Consider the following 19,658-nt stretch of genomic DNA (forward strand, 5'->3'; position numbering starts at 1 on the left):
CTTTCTTTTCTCTCCCCCTTTTCATAGTGTAGACTCCTGGACCATGGGATGGTGATGCCCAGCTTCAAATTTGTTATCCCCTCTTTGATTTATCCTTGATGGGATTGCCCTCACAGACACACCCAGAAGTGTGGCATCACCAACTTCTTAGGTGATTCTAAACCTAGTCAAGATGATAATGAAGATCAACCATCACAGGTATGATGCTACAGTTATCCTGTTAGTATCTCATTGTTAACTCTGTCTTGTCTAATTTATAAACTTTATCACAGGTACATATGCATAGACAAAAGCAGAATGTACTGGGGATGATACTGTCTTCAGCTACAGGTGTCCATTGACAAGAGAACAAAGCTCCAGGACCTTAAAACAGGACTGGTATATGATATCATTCAACAATTTTTTTAGTATTTATTTATTTATTTATTTATTTATAATGTTTATTCTTCTCTCATACATTACTTCCCAACCACAGTTTCCCTTCCCTCCACTCCTCCCAGCCCCCCTCCCTAAATCAACTCCTCTTCCCTCCTCCAAAAAGAGAGAGACAGGGGAGGGGAAGGGAGAGAGAGTAAGAGTGAGTGTGGGCCTCCCAGGGATATCCAACCAACATGGCTGTATGGCTGTTGAGGTAAATCTCCAACCCAAATATGCCCCAGCAATGAAAATATGACTCAGTTACTATGAATACATGCTGTGCACCTAGATTGGGCAGATCTACTGCTACACTACCATCTTCCACATCTATGAGATCCCTTAGAACTTGCAGTTTCTCGAGGCCATGTGCTTCTACTCTGCTTTTCTTCTTCCTTCTCCTCCTCTGTATCCTCTCCCTCTCCCATTTTCTCCTTCTTCTCTCTCCCACCTTCTGCTTCACCTTCCCTTTTATCTGCCCAATCATCATCTCACCTTTATTTTACAAATTAAGGCGGGAAGCAGGTTTACAGGAAATCACCTGAGTGCTGCCTTATTCCTTGTTCACACCCAATCACGGGAGAATGGAATTAACATCAAATATAGTTAGCCCTAGGGCTATCCACAACATTTTTCCTTTCTTTCCAATTAAAAGACTATTTTATCTCAGATATAATTGAACATAACTATTACTATTTTGTAATTTATAAAGTACAAGAGACATAATACCCAGTCTATCATGTTTGTTAATTAAACGGAACCTCTGTCATCTATCCTTACTTAAAAGACTTATAATTCTACATCTGGCTATGTCTTGGCTTTAGATTGAATGCCATCTGAAAATCATCCTGTGAAAACTCTTCTTCTCAAAGTAAAAAGCCTGGGTTGGCTAGGAGACTATGTAGTTTTTCAACCCCATCAGAAATCCAAGAACGACTGATATTAACTGAAAATATATAGGAAGCCTAAAACAGCTTCCCAAACTTAGCCAATCCATAGAGACCACTGGTCACCTGGACAGTCCCTTACTTCAACATGTTAGAGCATCAGTCTTCAGCTTACTGGCCAGGGTCATCTGACAGACTTAGAGAAACAGGAATATTAAGGACTAGCCTACTCTGTCTCGGCATAATCAAGCTGTGTTAACCTGTAATTGTGTCCTTTCTTTGGACAGTATTATGTCTGTAGATGAATGAGGCAATTCTTGCCTAGTGGCAGTTTCGCCACAACTGGAGTAACTCAAAGATACTCAGTTTATTCTTTGAGTCCATGACAGAGAAAAGTGTCAGGAGCAGACTGGTCTCAACACCAAGTGAATAAATTGAAAGAACCTAGTGGGGAAACCCCCATTCTGTTCCCAATTCAGCATGCACCCAAAAATCACGAACAAACTGTCTTGATGTAAATACACGAGGCAGTTTAATGGTGGAGCTCCAGGTCAAAATGTATCTCACGCAGGAGACAATGGATTCGACCATGCAGCTTGAAAGCTAGGGGGTTTTATAGAAAAGGGTCTGGGGCTGGGGGAGGAATTGGTGTGGTTTCACATGATTGGTCCATTTCAGCAGACTGTACATGCAGATAACATTTAACTTAGGTCAGAAGGGCGGGAGATAGGGAGGCGCCGGGCCAGTCCAGACATGTCATTCTCTTTATCTTTATGGCCAAGCAGCCTCAGGAATGTCTTAACTACAGGCCTGCCTGGGCATGTCCTAGCCTGTTCTGCTATGTTCTCAGCCCCACGTTTCAAAGCTCACAAACAACTCTTTGGGCTATTTGACATAAATTACATGAATCACAGGTCTCAAGTTTTATTTTCTTTCATTCCCCTCTTCTTCTACTAAGTAATTCTAATCTTAGAATTTCAAAAGCCCATATCTCCTAATTCTTCTTCTATCTGAATTATAGACTGGTACCACTGTTGTAAAACCATGAGCTTGACTGCATCTACTCTACTCTGAATAAAAGCATTTCCCTTATTTATTATGCAGGGGCCAAAAATTAAAACTAAACATATAATAAGAATCGGTCCAGCAAGGGCAGAAAATAGAGTGGTCATCCACGGAGACTGAGAATACCAAGACTCGAACTATCCCTGTTGAGCTTCTCAATCTCGCCTTCTCTGATCCAACCTTTCTCTCAGTTTCTGCATAGAATCTCTGACTATTCCTTTGTGGTCTGCATAAAAACAGCATTCTTCTTTTAGGGCTGCACAAAGTCCTCCTTCTTTTAAAAACAGTAAATCTAGACCTCTTCTGTTTTGTAAAACTACTTCTGACAGAGAGGTTAAAGATCTTTCTAAGGCATCCATAGATTTTTCTAACGTCCTTAGGTCTTCATTGACAACATCTCTTAGAGACTGGATTCCTTGTCTTCCCTCAATTAAGGCTGCTGCCCCTGTTCCTACTCCTGCTGCAAGTCCTACCCCCATTAACATAGCTAGGGTAAGGGAGACTGGCTCTCTTTTAAATGTCCCCTGTGTATATTCATCCTCTAGGTGGGAAGCAGTATGATAATACACGTGAGGCAATAACTGAACCATGACACAAAAATCATGAGAGAGGTCAAAAACACTAGTTGACACGCGTGGGGTGAGTCCTGTACTACAAGCCCATCAGTCAGCTGGAGATGGCACAAGGTAATAATTGGTATCTGTCCTTGACAAGGAACGAGTTTGGCCACATAGGTGCCGGTGGGAAGGAGGGGGTGTCCCTATACAGAGACCAGGGCTCCTTCCAGACACCTCAGTCAGGGTTAATTTTTGCCCTGTTCCCCATGAACAGGAAGCATGGTTATTGGTTTTGTTAAATTTTCCATCAAAAGTGATTCCCTCATAGTATGGAGGGCCTGTGGATAGGCATAACCAACAGTCGATAGTTGCATCGGGGTCTGTTTTGTTGAGGGCAAAGTAAGCCCCTCGGACCAAATCAAACAGTCTCTGTCCCGTCTGGGGGGTATGTGGAGGCAATGGTTGAGGGCTCTTGGGGAGTCTTTTGGGTGGGGGGAAGGGGTCGGTTCGGCTCAGGGAGCACCTTATTAGGGCCTACTGGTAGGGCTGGAGGACTTTCAATGTTTAGACGGACATGGAGCAATGATCCAGGTCTACTACCATAATTGTAGAACATGATTTCCCAGGTCATGCCTCCAATCCACTGGGCAAGGGCATAATTTTTTCCCATTTCTGTGAACTGCAGTTTCACACGATCTAAGTCTGTAGACTTGCATTCCTGATCTTTGTATAGCCCCATTACTGCATGTTTGCCTGGCCCCTTATTTTGAAAAGCAAATTCTAATCCATCCCCAGAGGGCTCAACGGCCCATTTCCGATCTCCATCATTTGAGGTAACACAACTCCATTGACTGCAATACCACTTAGGCCCCCCACACCAGGAACTCTTAATATGCTTGGGGCGACTATAAAACCCATAGCTTTGGACCTCATTAGGGGGAGTACTCTTGGCTGCAGGAATGATTTGGTGAAGGCAAAAATATAGGGTTAGCCACCATGCCCCCGGAGGTTCTAATTTTGAGGTGGTAAATATTATTTCCCCCGATTGGGATAACACTTGCCAAGTGAGATTCATAGGCTGGTGTGGGTTGTCACTCTTCTTCTTCTTCAAGATGGCGCCAACGATGTAGGCGCAACTTAAGAGGATTAGCAGTCTTTTCCAGGATCCACTCATTTTGGCCAGTCTCAGGGGGTGCCTTCTTGACATGAGACGCATGAACCCAGGTTGGGATTCCTTCCACTTTAACGGCGGTGAGTGTCATTAGCAGCACCAAGTACGGTCCTTTCCACCATGGCTCAAGGTTCCCCACTCGATGTCTCCTCACCAGGACAGCGTCTCCTACTTCAAACTGATGCAGCACCTGTATGTCACCAGCAACATAGGTTTCTTTTAACTGTTCCCAGATCTCCTTTCTCACAATTTCAAGAGCCTTGAGTCGGGCTAAAAGATGAGAGGAGGGGATGAAGGATACATCTGGGCAAGTTCTACTCTCTTCTGTCGCATAGATGGGTGGAGGCACCCCATACATTAACTCAAAGGGTGTTAGGCCAGAGGCTCTGGGGGTATTCCGGGCCCTGAATGAAGCATAAGGGAGAAGGACTGTCCAATCATTCCCGCCGGTCTCTAAGGTCAATTTAGTCAAGGTCTCTTTTAGATTTCTATTCATTCTTTCTATCTGTCCTGAACTCTGGGGTCTGTAAGCACAATGCAACTTCCAATTTGTCCCCAGTTGTCTGGCCAAACCCTGACTTACCTGAGAGACAAAGGTAGGCCCGTTGTCTGACCCGATTACCTTGGGTACCCTGAAACGAGGGAGAATTTCTTCAAGTATCTTCTTGGCTACTACAGTGGCTGTCTCCTTCTTGGTGGGAAATGCTTCAACCCACCCAGAGAAGGTATCTATAAAGACTAACAGATATTTATTTCCGTACCGGGCTGGTTTTACCTCAGTAAAGTCAGTTTCCCAGTAGGTCCCAGGTCTGTCTCCCTTCAGGCGCCTTCTGCCAGGGAGCCTGCTGGATCCAGCATTGGTGAGCGCGCAGGCTCGGCAGTTTCTCACCAGGTCTTCTGCCGCCTTTTGTAGTCCAGGAATGTGATAGGGGGACCTACTGACTAATTTAATCATCTTTTTAGATCCTAAATGAGTGAGACGGTGTATGTCAGCTAGGTGCTTTAGCCCCTCTTCTTCTGTGAGAACCTTTCCTTCTGTCTCTTCTTCAGCTAGTTGGGGCATAGTTTTAATTACCAGAGTCATTGGCCCTGGGCTGCTTCTTTAGCCACTTGGTCTGCCATTTGATTTCCCTTTTCTACTGGTCCGGTTCCTTTTTGATGCCCTGGGCAGTGGATGATCGCTACCTTGAGAGGCAGATGAACAACCTCCAACAGACTAAGGATCTCTTCTTTGTTCTTAACGTCTTTTCCAGTGGAGGTCAATAAGCCACGCTGCCTATAGATCGTTCCATGGACGTGAGCCATAGCGAAAGCATATCGGCTGTCAGTGTAAATATTGATAGCCTTACCCTCTGCCAGCCTCAAAGCCTGGGTTAGAGTGATGAGCTCTGCTTTTTGAGCTGAGGTTCCCTCAGGTAGACTGCTAGACCATATGACAGATTTTCCATATACTACCGCTGCCCTGGCCCTTCACTTACCTTCTACCACAAAGCTGCTTCCATTGGTGAACCAAGTTGCTGCTCCTGGCCACGGCTGGTCAGAGAAGTCCGGACGAGTTCCAGTTTCTTCTGCTAATATCTCCCGGCAGTTGTGCATGGGGGTTTCATTAGTTTCTGGTAGTAAGGTAGCGGGTTGAGGACAGCAGGGAGAGCGAAAGTCACTCGTTCAGTCAGCAGCAAGCTTTGATAGTAAGTCATTCAGGCATTGGTCATCCAGCAATCTGGCGGTTGCCTGATAATGCTCTCGAGAGAGAGTGTGGGGCCACCACAGTAACATTCTGGCCGATAGTCAGCTTATCAGCATCTTTTACCAGCACCGCAGTGGCTGCTATCGCTCGTTGGCATGAAGGGTCCACAGGGTCCAGTTTCTATGATAGATAAGCTACTGGGCGCTTCCAGGGCCCTAGGGTTTGAGTAAGGACTCTGCGGGCTACCCCATTTCTCTCGTAGATATACAAGGTGAACGGCTTATTTACATCTGGCAGTGCTAGGGCAGGGGCTTGTAGCAAGGCCTTTTTCAGAGTCTCAAAAGCCGACTGATGTTCTTGGGTCCAAATGAATTCCCCTCTTTCCTTTATTAGGGAGTAAAGTGGGGTTGCCAGTGTGGCAAACTCTGGGATCCATAGTCTACAGAATCCTGCTGTCCCCAGGAACTCTCTTACCTGGCGAGGGGTGGTTGGGGTCGGGATTCGCATCACTGTCTGTTTTCTGGCATAGGTGAGCCATCATTGTCCATTCCTCAGGATGTATCCCAAGTAGGTAACATTTGTTCGGCATAACTGCGCCTTTTTAGCAGAGACTCAATATCCCAACTCACCCAATTCGACCAGGATGTTCTGGGTCCCAAGTTCACACTCTTCACTCGTTTCTGCAGCTATCAGGTCTTTAACGTATTGTACAAGAGTCACCTGGGGATTGTTGGCTCGAAAAGAGGCAAGGTCTCGGTGCAAGACCTCATCAAGCAAAGTGGGTGAATTTTTGAATACCTGGGGTAGCCTCGTCCATGTGAGCTGTCCAGTCTTTCCACTTTCTGGAACTCGCCATTCAAAGGCAAACAGGGGTTGACTATTGGGGTGTAACCTCAGACAGAAGATGGCATCTTTAAGATCTAGAACCATGTACCAGGTTCGCTCAGGTGGTAGTGTGCTGAGCAGGCTATAAGGATTGGGCACTGTGGGGTGGATGTCCTGAACTCTTTTGTTTACCTCTCTGAGGTCCTGTACAGGACGGTAGTCGTTCATCCCCGGTTTCTTTACTGGGATTAGGTGGGTATTCCAAGGAGACTTGCAGGGGACTAGGATCCCTTGTTGGAGCAGTCTGATGATGTGGGGGTGTATACCCTCCTTAGCTTCTCTTCCCATGGGGTATTGTCGGACCCCAATGGGTGTAGCCATGGACTTGAGCTCAATCACAACCAGGGGGACCTGCCTCACCATTCCCATACCCCCTGTTACAGTCCATGCTTGAGGAAATAGAGTAAGCCAGTCCTGTAGCCCCTCAGGGGGTTTTAATTTGTCCTGATAGATCTGGTATTCCTCTCCTAATTGTAAAGACAGTGCTAAGGTCTGAGGTGTCTCTACTCCCCAAGATACCTTTGGTCTGGAAGAGGCAAAGGTTATTTGTGCTTTCAATTTGGTTAATAAGTCTCTTCCCAATAGGGGCATGGGACACTCCGGAATGACCAGGAATAAATGAGTCACTTGGTTCTGTCCTAGGTCCACTGTCTGGGACGTGGTTCATGGGTACGATTTCTGCCCTGTGGCCCCAATGACTAATGTTTTTTCATTTTTTCTTACTTGGCCTAGTGGTGTCTTAAGCACTGAAAATTCTGTGCCCATGTCAACCAGGAAATTGACAGGGGTCCCCTCCACTTCTAATGTTACCCTAGGCTCAGGGAGGGGGGCCGAGCCCCATCGCCCCTAGTCTTCATCTTCTCCAAGGGACAGTACCTGTGTTCCCTGTTTCCTCTTAGGGCATTCACAAGCCCAATGGCCTGTATCCTTGCAGTACGCACATTGGTCTTTTGCTAGGTGTGGTTTATCTCTTCCAGGTCTCCTTGGCCCCTGCTGTTTTTCGCCTCTCAGGTCCCCTGGCTGCCTAGCCCTACCTCTTCCTTTGTCTGCTGTGGTGGTCAGAATCTGAGTCAAAACTTTCTCCTGCCTTTTGTCTCTCCTAGCCTCATCTTCTCTCCTCTCTTTCTTCTCCCTGTCTTGCTTTTCATCTCCCGTCTCTCTCTTGTGATACACTTTCTCAGCCTCTCTAACTACATCCCTTATAGTGTAATCCTGCAACCTCTCAATCCACTGTAACTTTTTCCTAATATCAGGAGTTGATTGACCTATGGAGGTCGTAATCTCTGAGGCCCGCTGCCCTTCAGACATAGGGTCAAACGGGGTGTATCTCCTATAAGCTTCCACGAGTCTTTCTAAAAAGACTGAGGGAGGCTCAGTTGCCCCCCTGCATAATTCCCCTTACCTTAGCCAAATTGGTGGGCCTGTGAGTGGTGCCCTGAGACCCGCCACTAGAGCCTGAAGATAATTAGACAGCCGTTCCCTACCTTGTGCTGTGTTATAATCCCACTGGGGGTGGATGATGGGGAATCCTTTATCTATCTCGACTGGGGTCTGGACCGGCTGGCCGGTCTCATCTCAGACGTTCTTCCAAGCCTCGAGGAGAATTCTCTCCCTCTCCTCGGTGGTAAACAGTGTCTGCAGGAGCTGCTGGCAATTGTCCCAGGTAGGCTGGTGGGAGTACATCAGAGACTATCAGCCCTGTGAGCACTGCAGGATTTTCTGAGAAAGGGGGGTGATTGACTTTCCAGTTATAGAGATCAGAGGAGGAAAAGGGTCAATACTGCAGAAGTTGTAGACTGTTCTGGTTGGCCGGAGGAGCCCCAAGAGCCCTGAGGGGAAGAAGCACGGTTGAATCGGCTGGCCCCTCAGGGGTGGCTCCCCGCCAGCTCCTTGTTCCTGCTAAGGGACCTCCTCCCCCAGTCCCTGAGGCCAGGGCCTGGAGTGGGCCTGAGGGATCTGGGGGTTAGGGAACTCGAAGGTAGGGTGGAGGCTGGGAATCAGGACACTCAGGGGGTTCCTCTATCTATGGGTAGATTTTAGGGGAGAGTGCTGGTGCACTTGCCGTCTTCTTTAGGCTGTGACTTCTGTGTCCCATTCACAGCACTCTCTCAGACAGCCAGGATCTCAGTGCCTGAGCATAAGGGTGGGAGAAACGGCCGAACCCATGGAGGTGAATACCTCGCCAAATCCTCCCACACCGTGATATATGGTTGCTGGTCCGCGTGCAATCCTGGTCCTTCCTGAAAGACAATGGCCTTTATGGCCCTAATGGTGGGAAGGTCAAACATCCCCTCGGCCGGCCAGCCTACTCCAAAGGCAGGCCATTCCGAGGAACAGAAAGTCAACCAAGGTTTCCTTTTAACTATCACTGATAGATTCTGTCCTCTTGTCCTAACATCAGTCCAATAGTCCTTAGTCAAAGATAAAGGGGTAGACACAGTCTGTCCTATAATGAAAACCACAAACAAAAACAAAACAGCAACAGAGAAAAGAAAGAAAAAAAAAAAAAAACACCAGTATATCTAGGCACACTTGTTCCTCACTCTGCCAGATGACAGTCAGACCTTTCTGACTGTCCCTCACCCTGGGTATTTGTTCCAGGGTCACCCTTGGAACATCTTCCAGGGGTCACAGCCTGCAGGGCCTTCTGGATGTCTCCTCTCCCATGGCTACTGGGTCCTTATGGACCACAGTGGCAGCTGCCAGAATACAGAATACCAGAACTGGGGACCCAGGCAGAACTCGAACCCACCGGGCGGGACTGGAACCCACAATCCCAGAACTGTAAAACCAAGACACGAGGTGGGACTCAACCCACAATCTCAGAACTAAAAAACCAAGACACAAATTCAGTGGTGCCACACTTAGACAACAGACAACATATAAGAATCACACAAACAATCTCAGAACTGAAAAACCAAGACACAAATTCAGTGGTGCCACACTTAGACAACAGACAACATGCAAACAAATGTACCTCCAAGGGGTCTTTCGGGGTTCCTGGGTGTCACACAGATCTCGGTGGGACCTCCAAATGAAAGAACCTAGTGGGGGAAACCCCCATTCCGTTCCCGATTCGGTGTGCACCCAAAAATCACAAACAGACCATCTTGATGTAAATACACGAGGTAGTTTAATGGCGGAGCTCCAGGTCGAAACATATCTCATGCAGGAGACAGTGGATTCGACCATGAGGCTTGAAAGCTAGGGGTTTTTATAGAAAAGGGTCTGGGGCTGGGGGGAGGAATTGGCGCGGTTTCACATGATTGGTTCATTTAAACATCAGCAGACTGTACATACAGATAACATTTAACTTAGGTCAGAAGAGCAGGAGATAGGGAGGTGCGGGGCCAGTCCGGACATGTCATTCTCTTTATCTTTATGGCCAAGCAGCCTCAGGAATGTCTTAACGACAGGCCTGCCCAGGCATGCCCTGGCCTGTTCTGCTATGTTCTCAGCCCCACGTTTCAAAGCTCACAAACAACTCTTTGGGCTATTTGACATAAATTACATGAATCACAGGTCTCAAGTTTTATTTTCTTTCAAAATAACATTAAATGTCACATTCTGTGGACTTTGATGTTTTTGAAAACCAACTATCTATGTGAAGTAATCTGGACTCTTGTCTATTAACTATACTCAGCCATTTCTAATTAAAATAACTGAAAACACCCTAACGATAAACTCAGAGCCATGAATTTCCTATTTGACCCTTAACTCACAGGCTGAAACATCTCAGATATGTTTATAAACAGCAATAGGAGGGCTGGGTCTAAGCCCTGTAATTAAAAATTTTTAGTATCAAAGACAACCTATAATAATCACCCCAGCCCCAAAGCTTAGGAAACTGGGACAATGACTCTTCATAACTTCTTCAAGGTGAATATGGTCATTGAGTTATTTTTTGAAGGAAGGGGGAAGGATAGGGAAATGGGGGAATTTGTTGGTGGTAAGGTGGCCACACCAATGATTATATTAATCTCTCAGGTCTGTGTCCTGACAGAATCCAGATGAAAAACCAAGACATCAGGAGTTCATTTGTTGTGGATAGGCCTGGGGCTAATTATATTTCATGTTAATTCCGTTCTCCCCTAAGTGGTGGTGAACATGGAATGAGTCAGCACTCAGGTGATTTCCTGTAAACCTGCTTCCCACCTTAATTTGTAAAATAAAGGTGAGATGATGACTGGGCAAATAAAAGGGAAGGTGGAGCAGAAGGTGGGAGAGAGAAGAAGGAGAAAATGGAAGAGGGAGAGGATGCAAAGGAGGAGGAGGAAGAAGAAAAGCAGAGCAGAAGCACATGGCCTCGAGAAACTGCAAGTTCTAAGGGGTCTCATAAATGGAGAAGATGGTAGTGTAGCAGTAGATCTGCCCAATCTAGGTGCACAGCATGTATTCATATTAACTGGGTCATGTTTTTATTGCTGGGACATATTTGGGTTGGAGAATTTCCACAACACTTGGCCTACCTAACAAGATACAATAAGACTAGGTACAAACCCTGGTATCGAGGCTCGACACAGCAAACCAGTAGGAGAAAAGGGGTCCTAAAGGCAGTCAAAAAAATCAGAGATACCTCCTACTCCCATTGCTGGGAGTCTCAAAAGAGGACCAAGCTACAAAACAATAATGTATATGCAAAGGACCTAGCTCAGACACATGCAGGCCCCATGCTTGTCACTTCAATTTCTGTGAGTCTCTATGAGCCCAGCCTGCTTAGTTGAATCTGTAAGCCATGTTCCTGTTTTGTCTTCTACCCCTCTGGCTCCTACAATCTTTCTGGCTCCACCTAGTGTTTGGCTGTGGGTCTCTGCATCTGCTCCCATTAGTTGCTGGAAGACACCTCTCTGATGACATCTAGGCTAGGCAGCAAACTATGTGTATAGCTGGATATTATTCAGAATCATTTCATTGGTATTTTGGTTGGTTGGTTGGTTGGGTGGTTGGTTGGTTTGGCAGTCATGTTTCCTTCTATCCTGAGTCTCTGGGCTGTTCTGGACCTTTTCTTCCAGGTGGCCAAAACTAGGTGGCTCAGTCATGACTTGAATTATGCCCTTCCCCCAGTTTGAGCAGGCTAAACAGACCTTAATTGTTTGCCACAGTTGGTCTTCCACTGACCTAGCCCACCTAGGATGGAATCTTCCAACCTAGGGTGGAGTCTTCTGACTTACGTGGAAGTCTTCCATCTTGCCTTACCTGCAGTTTCCTGCAGGAGCAGACTTCCTGCTGAGCTTGCTTTGCAACATTGCCCAGTTAAAACATAATGCAGCTGAAACAAAGGATGGGTCTGTGGGTTTTTCCCTATATAAACACAGAGCTGAAAATTAAACTTTGAGCTTCGAAACCTTTGTCTTGGTTTTATCCTTCTCTTGCCCACCCATCCTTTTTCATTTCCAGCCTCCCTTTCAGGTACCCAGTTCTCCGTGGCTGCTGGACAGCTACATTGAATAATCTTTATGTCTTCTAAAAAGCCCCCCTCCCTCTTTGTTTTAGGGCATCATGTGTAAAGTCCTTTTCTTAGACACTTGATTCTAGAATTCCAAAAAACTTTAGACCTTGAAATGCTTCTGAAAATAATCCGAGGCGTTTCTGTTAAAGGCTTTAGTTGAAAGTAAATGGAAATATTAAGTTGAAAGAAATCACAGAGATAATAAATCTGTTCTGATCATCACACATCCACTGGTGTGGAAAACTCTGGCAGTTTGTGAGTGGAAGATTATAGCTTCCAGCTTGTGTAGAGGATTCATGGTGATGTTATTTCCTGTGGGAAGACAGAAGACAGAGGAGAGAACAGATTGGGGTGTAACAATAACAACAACAATCCCAGGTTCTGAAAGTGGCTGAAGAATCAGAGATAGCCTTACAGCCTCCTGCAGGATAGCAGAGGACCAGGCTGGAGTACACAGAGAGAAATCTGGGAAATTTATTTACATTCAGAAGTTCCCTGTATCCCAGGCATAGGGGATCACACTTGTTTTCACGTTTCTGTAGGGTTTTTGTTTGTTTGATTGATTGTTTTGGTTTTTGTTTTTGTACTATAGATAGTATTGATTGGCCTCTGTTGTAGCAAATTTTCCTTTCCCAGCATTATTTACACTATTTGCTTCCTATCATCACCGTAACTAATTGCCACTTACTTGGTAACTTAAAGCAGAAGTTTATTCTGATAGTCCTGGAGGCCAGAAGTCCAAAATGGGACAGCAGTTTAGTTCCTTCTATACCCTTCAAGAAGAAGTTATTCTGTTTCTTTTCCAGAAGCTATCTGTGCTCCTGGGTTTATATCACATGATTCTGTGATCGCTATCCTTCTCTGGCTCAGACCCTTGTAAGAACTTCTTATAGATTAACTTGATCCCACCCAGGGTATACAGAACAATCTCACAACCTCAAACTCCATAACTTAACAAATCTACCAAGTCTTTTTTGCTATGTAAAGCAACATAGTCTCCGGTTCCAGAAATCAGGATATTGGTGTCTTTAGGGAACTACAGCTCTGCCTACTCACCTACACATGCTTGGAAGTCAGTAGAAATGCCCTGTTCTGGGTTCTGCTATACTCATTCTCTGTATGGCCTCAGTGTTTGGAATAATAGCTACCATGCACAGTGGGTGTTGTTGGACTCAAGTAAAGAGCCTTGGTGGGAGGCAGGGAGCTAGCTGGAGTGAGAAAACCAGTGGGATTGGAAACTAGAGGAAAGTTTTGTGGCATTTGATGGAATTGACTATAGGACTTCCTGCTTGAAAAGACAGAGATATAAAGTAGACTCGAATGGGCCTGTCCTCAGCCTAAATGGCTAGAAATATCTTAAAGCAGTTATGTTATTAATTGGATTAAAAAAAATCTCTACAAAGCACTTACTGTCCTAATGTTCATCATGTGCGTGTCATGCTGTCAAGATACTATAAAATGAAGTCCACCATGCTTTAAAGCAGAGATTTGGGGCAAAATGGTGTGCAATTGCTCTGAGACCCCACATTAAATAAGATGAATACATACAGGCACTAGACAAAGCCAGTGTCCTGGGTTAGGCAAATGCTATCCTTTGAGAAGTGCTGACTCTAGTGTAGTGACTGGGTTCAGAATTTAAAGGGTCATAGACTTTCAGAGCCCGAGCCAAAAAACTCCTTCTCTTGAATCAGGACAATGGCAATAGCATGGTGGAACCTTATATCAGCTAGTACGCTGGTGCTGGGCTCAACACAGCTCTGGTGGACCTGCCAGGAAGCCGTGTTTAGGTGATCCAAGCCCTATGTTGGAGAAAGCATAGCCTCCTCCCCAAAGCAACAGTGTGTTTGTTATATAGAGATGAACAGAAGGGCGGGGTTATTATTATTACATACAGCTGAATAAGAAGGTGTGGTTATTACATACAGATAAACAAGGATTCAGGGTTTCTGGTACACAGCTGGATTAAGGAGCCAGGTTTAGCTAATCTCGGTAGGATCAGTCTCTGTAGGGGAGTAGTCTTCAGAGCGAAAATATCCGTGGGTTCCGGGCAGAGAGTTATGGTGAACATTTTCAGCACACTGTGTTATATCCACACTCAGAACAGGAGGGAAGGCTTTCAGATGGCCCTCCGAGACGGAAGCTTAGGTCCTTGACACAGCGGTGCCCCTGTCAACAGCACACATTCAGTTAGGAACCTCACACTCAGGGCTTCCTAGGCTGCCACACTAGTTACGAGCCTCCGTCTGCTGTGATGCTGGGAAAGCGTCTGTCCACAGCAGGCCTGGTAGAGTACAGTGGTCCTGAGCCCGTTTAAATCGGAGAATCAGAGCGCAGCTGCCTGACAAGGGTGGGCGATGGCTCTTTTAGACGCATCAGGACATACTGAATAGGAAAAGCAGAAACTCTCCCCGAACAGAAAGGTTAGGATGGAGAGGACTAACCACGGAGGATAAGAACAGTGGTTAAAAGGTGGGATGAGGTGGTAATTATTGCATCTCACTCTAGGGAGTCATAGCAGGCTGATGGATCCCGCTCAGGAGGGCCCCGGTAACCTTTAAGTGAAGCCTGCATCCAGAACCTTGGCCTCTCACTCCAAAGCCTCTTGGCCCCTTGAGCTGTGGTTGAGGGTCTCCATGCACCTCTGCTCAGTCCCACTCCAGGGCGCCCTGCTCTTTCTAGCTCCTTTACGTAGAGAACTGAGGCAGCCCAGTGCCTGTGTGGTCCCTAGTGGGCTTCTGTTTCTCTGCTGCTGCCAACTTTTGATTTGGTGTTCCCAGCTTCTCAATTCCAGAAATGGGCCTTTTTAGGCCCAATTGTTGGTATTCTCCCCGCATCGGTGAGAATTTGGCTTTCTTGAAGGAGTTTCTGGGCCGACGCTTGGAGTCTTCCCAGCATTGCTGAACTCAACAGTGGGCAGTGCGGTCACACAGGGCAAAAGACCTCAGAGGACAAGAAACAGACTGTGTCAGGAGAGATGGTGGAGGAGCAGTTTCCTGAGTCCAGGCTTCAGAGACTGAGCGGGAACACAAGACAAAGCAGGGAACTAAAGCCTTGCCACAACAGCCAGTTTGAGGGCAGCCGCTGTGTTCTGACCCAAATCCCGCTCGCTCTCCCATTTGCCTCACGAAGACCTGCTCTCTGAACAACAATGCTGACTGTTTTAGGAGAAGGCAAGTGGAACCATCTGGCGGCCCGGCATAGGTGACAAGTGATAAAGAAGGTATTTCCTCACAGCAGCTCCTGATAAGCTTTCAAAGCTCCTGCGCCCTCCTGGGCCCTCCTGGGCTGGAAGCTTACACTGTGGCGGCTGTCTTTTCATTCCTATGTAAAACAGAAAACAGAGAAAAGGAAGCAGAGCTTCTGGCGCAGGCGCCCTGATCCCGTGTTTCCCTAGTCTGGACTGAGCTTGCTTCCTGGGCTAATTTAAATCTGTTTGAAGCCAGCACTGACTGCTTAGGGTTTTGTTTTGTTTTGTTTTGTTTTTTTGTTTTTTTCTGCCCTAAATGTGTTTTGAAGAATTTTCATCAGCATCTAAAGTATCTTAATCATAGTCTTCATTTAGGAAGATTCCCCAAACTACAAATACATTAGCACTAGCTGTTCATAGTGCCAAAGTACTGACTCATAATATATCAGTCCCGGGCATAGTGGTACATACCTTTTAATCCCAGGACTAGGGAGGCTGAGGCAGGAGATCAGCTAAATAGATTTTAAAAGTAGATAAATAAATAACAAACGATCAAAGTTTCTATTGTAGAATATTTTAAATGCAGAATACAGGTTTTTCTTAGTTGACAGACTGAGAATGTCAGTTTTGAGACAATTGTTACCAATGTTTCTTCTAATAGTCACATGACTACTCATCCTGAGAGGACATTAAATATAAATTGTTAGACTGGAAAGGCAACACGGAAAGAGATTGGAAATAAAAGAAGGAGTAAACCGACCTGAATAGAAACAGATTGCCCTTTAATCAGAAGAATGAAGGACATCACCCTTTCCTCAGGAATGGGGGTGGGGGTGGGGGTTGGGCTATAGAGCAGAAGAGACTTGTTCTCCAGTCTCAGGTCTGTGATTACCAATGGAGGTTGGTGTGCTGGCCTTATCATGATCTGCTTTAGTTTAGTAGGCCGAACCACCCTCTGGACTCCCTTATCAGGAGCTCCATGGACCCCAAGCTTGAACATGTTCCGTAGCCTGCTCTACGCTTTTGGGCCATTAGCCCTTTACCATACTGTACATACATACATACATACATACATACATACATACATACATACACACACACACACACTGAGGATTGGCTATAACTCTGATGTTGTAAGAACTTAATCAAGTTTGGATACAGTGCCCATCCTAGATGATAGAAATGAGAGAAAAAAAACAAACTCTTAGGATTAAATAGTTCTCAAGCAGCCCAGAAAACACTTGCAAATTTAGGATCTCATTGTCGCTATTCTTATATCCTGGCCCATTGCAGTTGTTGACTGGCCATTCCCAAAATCTCATGGTGTGTGTGTGTTACATATTTTTATCCCTCTCAGAAAATAAATCTTGATTACGTAGTTTGTGTCCAGTACCACCCCCCCCCCCCCAAGAGACTTGCAGGGGAGGGGCAAAGAACCCAGACCCTAGAGCCTTCCAAAAGTAAACAGTTGGCAGGGATGATCAACAGCCATTAAACTGCTCCTGCTGAGCATCGAGCCAATTTCCCTTCTGTTTGAAAGTGGCCTTGTGGAGGAGGAAAACTAATACATTATGTGTTTAATGGGAAGAACAAGGCTGGAGGGCCCAATAATACCAAGCCTGATCCTCAACTGTATTGTCGTAGCTGCAACCTTGGGTCAATTAACTAGCCCAAACCAGCTTTCTCATCTGCAAAGCATAAGGAACACATGGAGGTTTTACACAAATTAAATAAGAATGGTTTAAGCCAGTGAGACTCCTAATGCCACACTGACCTGGATTCAAATTTTGCCTCAAACACGTCCTTGCTATATGATCTGGGCAAGCTGTTTGATGCTTTTAAGCCTCAGGGTCCTTACTATAAATAATAATTGTGAGTCTTGTTGTATTGGATAGTTGTGAACAAAGGAGTTTATTCATAGAATTTAACATAGCCCTTGGCTGAGTGACTGGTAAGGTAGCAGCTTGATCCTACTACTGAAAACATGTCATACCGTATTTCCTGTCCACTGAGCCACATTGCAGAATAATAATATGGGACACTCATGCTAGACATGACCAGAGGCAAATTCTTCCCTTTACAAAAACCTCCTTTCTCTTTCCTCTTTTTGTCCTCTCAGCATTATTCTGGTAGACATTTGTAAACTGCAAGGGGGTGGGGCAGGATGCCTTTAAGTGTGCTACTTCCTCCACAACCCAAACTTCTACTTTCAGGGAGGAAAAAAAAAGCAGATTCTGGAAGGAGCCAGTTAGAAGAAGAACCTAGGACTGTAAATCCACTCTGTGCGTCCAACTGAAAGACAGGCCATTATTGATCATCAGTACCTTCATTACAGTGTTTATCCCTAGATGCAGCCAATTATGATCTTGTCAAAGACTACATTTTATCCAAAGGGTAATTGTCTAGATGTTTCCAGTTGTGGAATAATGGCCCTTTCATGGTAGTGTATTGGTCTATTTTTTGTTTCAGCAACAAGAGTTCTCTTTAAAAGAATTCAAAAGAAAAGGAGAAGCTTTGTTTAAAAAAGAAAAAAGAAAATGAAATTTCTTCATTGCATTAAAAAATAAAATTGGACCCAGAAAGATCAAAGAGAGGAGCTAGTTTTCATAAACTTCCTAGGGAGGTTCTCACACCCACTGTTTATGCAAATGATAGCACCTACAAGCCCTGTTGGACTTGCCCAATATATACATATATTTACATAAAACCTTAGGTCCTAGTTCTTTGGTCCAGGCAATAAGATTTGCAGGAGGCTATTCAAACCAGAGAATTCAAGGCCCTTAAAGTCTAGTTTATGTCTTCCAAGGACATGATACCTGTGTGATCACACGTCCCTCAACCATCTTAACATAGAGCCAATTAGCTATGGAGTTTCAACTCTCCTTACTGTTCATTCACAGTGGCTATAGCAAAGTATCCCAGACCTTAGTCATCTCTTCCAGGAGGGCTAAGGCCCGTTTATGATTCAAAACACCTCACTGTGCTCATCTATCCAACACTGCCATACTAGGAAATTAATCATTCCCATGAGCTGCTATCCTGACTGCTAAGCAAACCTCATGTATCTATATAAAAAACTTTGTGGTGGCTGTGTGGAGAGAACTTATTCAGACCACTAGAGAATGGTCATTAAAGTTTTAATGTTTCTAGTTGAGATTTTTGATTATCATGAAGAGAATGGTTGGTAGCATGGTCCTGCCTTTGCCCCTGCCCTTCAGCAGACTCTATACCTACCATCTTTTCTTGAGCTTTTTCTGAGTTCAACAAGATTCCAAACTTCCTCACTTTGCCCCTCATTATATGGAGGTTTCATCGCACTCAGCCAACACATATAGGACTAGTTATCATTCTCACCAAACATAGGAAAATGGCATAAGCATTCCAAATTGCCAGGCAACCCGAGAAGTCACTGTCTCAGGAAAAGAAACCTAGAGGTGACTAGAATAATAATGGGTAAACTGGTCTTGCACTCCTTCAAACAAAGGCAGGGAAGACCACAAGACTACATCAATGCAACAGAGACTCTCTCCTCTCCCTCCTGGTTCTCTTCCTACTCTCTGTTGCCCTGTCTTTGGGTCTTTGCCTCTTTCTCCCTTTGTCTTTCGGGCACAGTGTGTCAATACTTCATGTATGTCTATCATTCTTTTCCTTCTATTTGATAGGGGGTGGTGAGGGGCAATATGATTAGTAGTACCACTGTCTAGATTAAAAGAAACAAGATGCAGAATGCTGTACAACACCTAGCAGGTGCAGAGAGAACGAGTTCTAAGGCTCCTCTTGTGACTCAGGCTAAGTGCTGATTCACATGCAACAGCCAGGATTCTGGGAACCATGTAGTTCATGAATAGATACAGCACCACTGGACATATGTATGGTTCCAGGGTGCACTGCTTGCACAATTTATCATTCAATTCTCCTAAAATCATTCCCATGAGCTGCTATCCTGACTGCTAAGCAAACCTCATGTATCTATCTAGCCACTCATTTATCTGATGTATCCTGAATGGAGGTTGGTGAAGGAGGCATTCAATTAGAAGAAACCAAACAACATGTATGCCCTCCAGACCCAAGAGACCATGAAGGTAAGCCCCTCTTAGACTCAAGAGTGACAACAAAAATTAGTCACTTTTAGTCCAGGTCACTGGAAGTATATCACAATTAAATTGTTTCTTAAAAGATGGTCTCAGTTGTCGGTACTGAATGTGTTATTGGGTTTTCTGTAACTGTAACAGGAGTCCAGGCTTAATCAAGTGAAAAAGAGGACAGGTTTAATCTGTTTCACAGTTAGGGGGTTTAGGTGCATACGTGATTGGTCCTACCATTTGGGAGCCCGTGACAAGTGGAAAGTCAAGCTAA

The 19,658-nt window shown here is 45.3% G+C and overlaps 2 long non-coding RNA genes across 2 annotated transcripts in view; one reads left to right on the forward strand and one right to left on the reverse strand.

The window, feature by feature from the left end:
• Window positions 1–19,658, forward strand: part of Gm40650 (predicted gene, 40650) — a 26,273-nt gene continuing 6,615 nt past the window's right edge. The window contains exon 1 of the long non-coding RNA NR_169148.1: window positions 1–198. This is a non-coding gene — a long non-coding RNA (predicted gene, 40650). The remainder of the gene's footprint in view (window positions 199–19,658) is intronic.
• The window catches only part of Gm20597 (predicted gene, 20597), a 20,547-nt gene continuing 11,060 nt past the window's right edge, over window positions 10,172–19,658 (reverse strand). Inside the window, exon 4 of the long non-coding RNA NR_037973.2 lies at window positions 10,172–15,436. This is a non-coding gene — a long non-coding RNA (predicted gene, 20597). The remainder of the gene's footprint in view (window positions 15,437–19,658) is intronic.

Source organism: Mus musculus, chromosome 10, assembly GCF_000001635.26.
Source record: "Mus musculus strain C57BL/6J chromosome 10, GRCm38.p6 C57BL/6J".
NCBI lineage: Eukaryota > Metazoa > Chordata > Mammalia > Rodentia > Muridae > Mus > Mus musculus.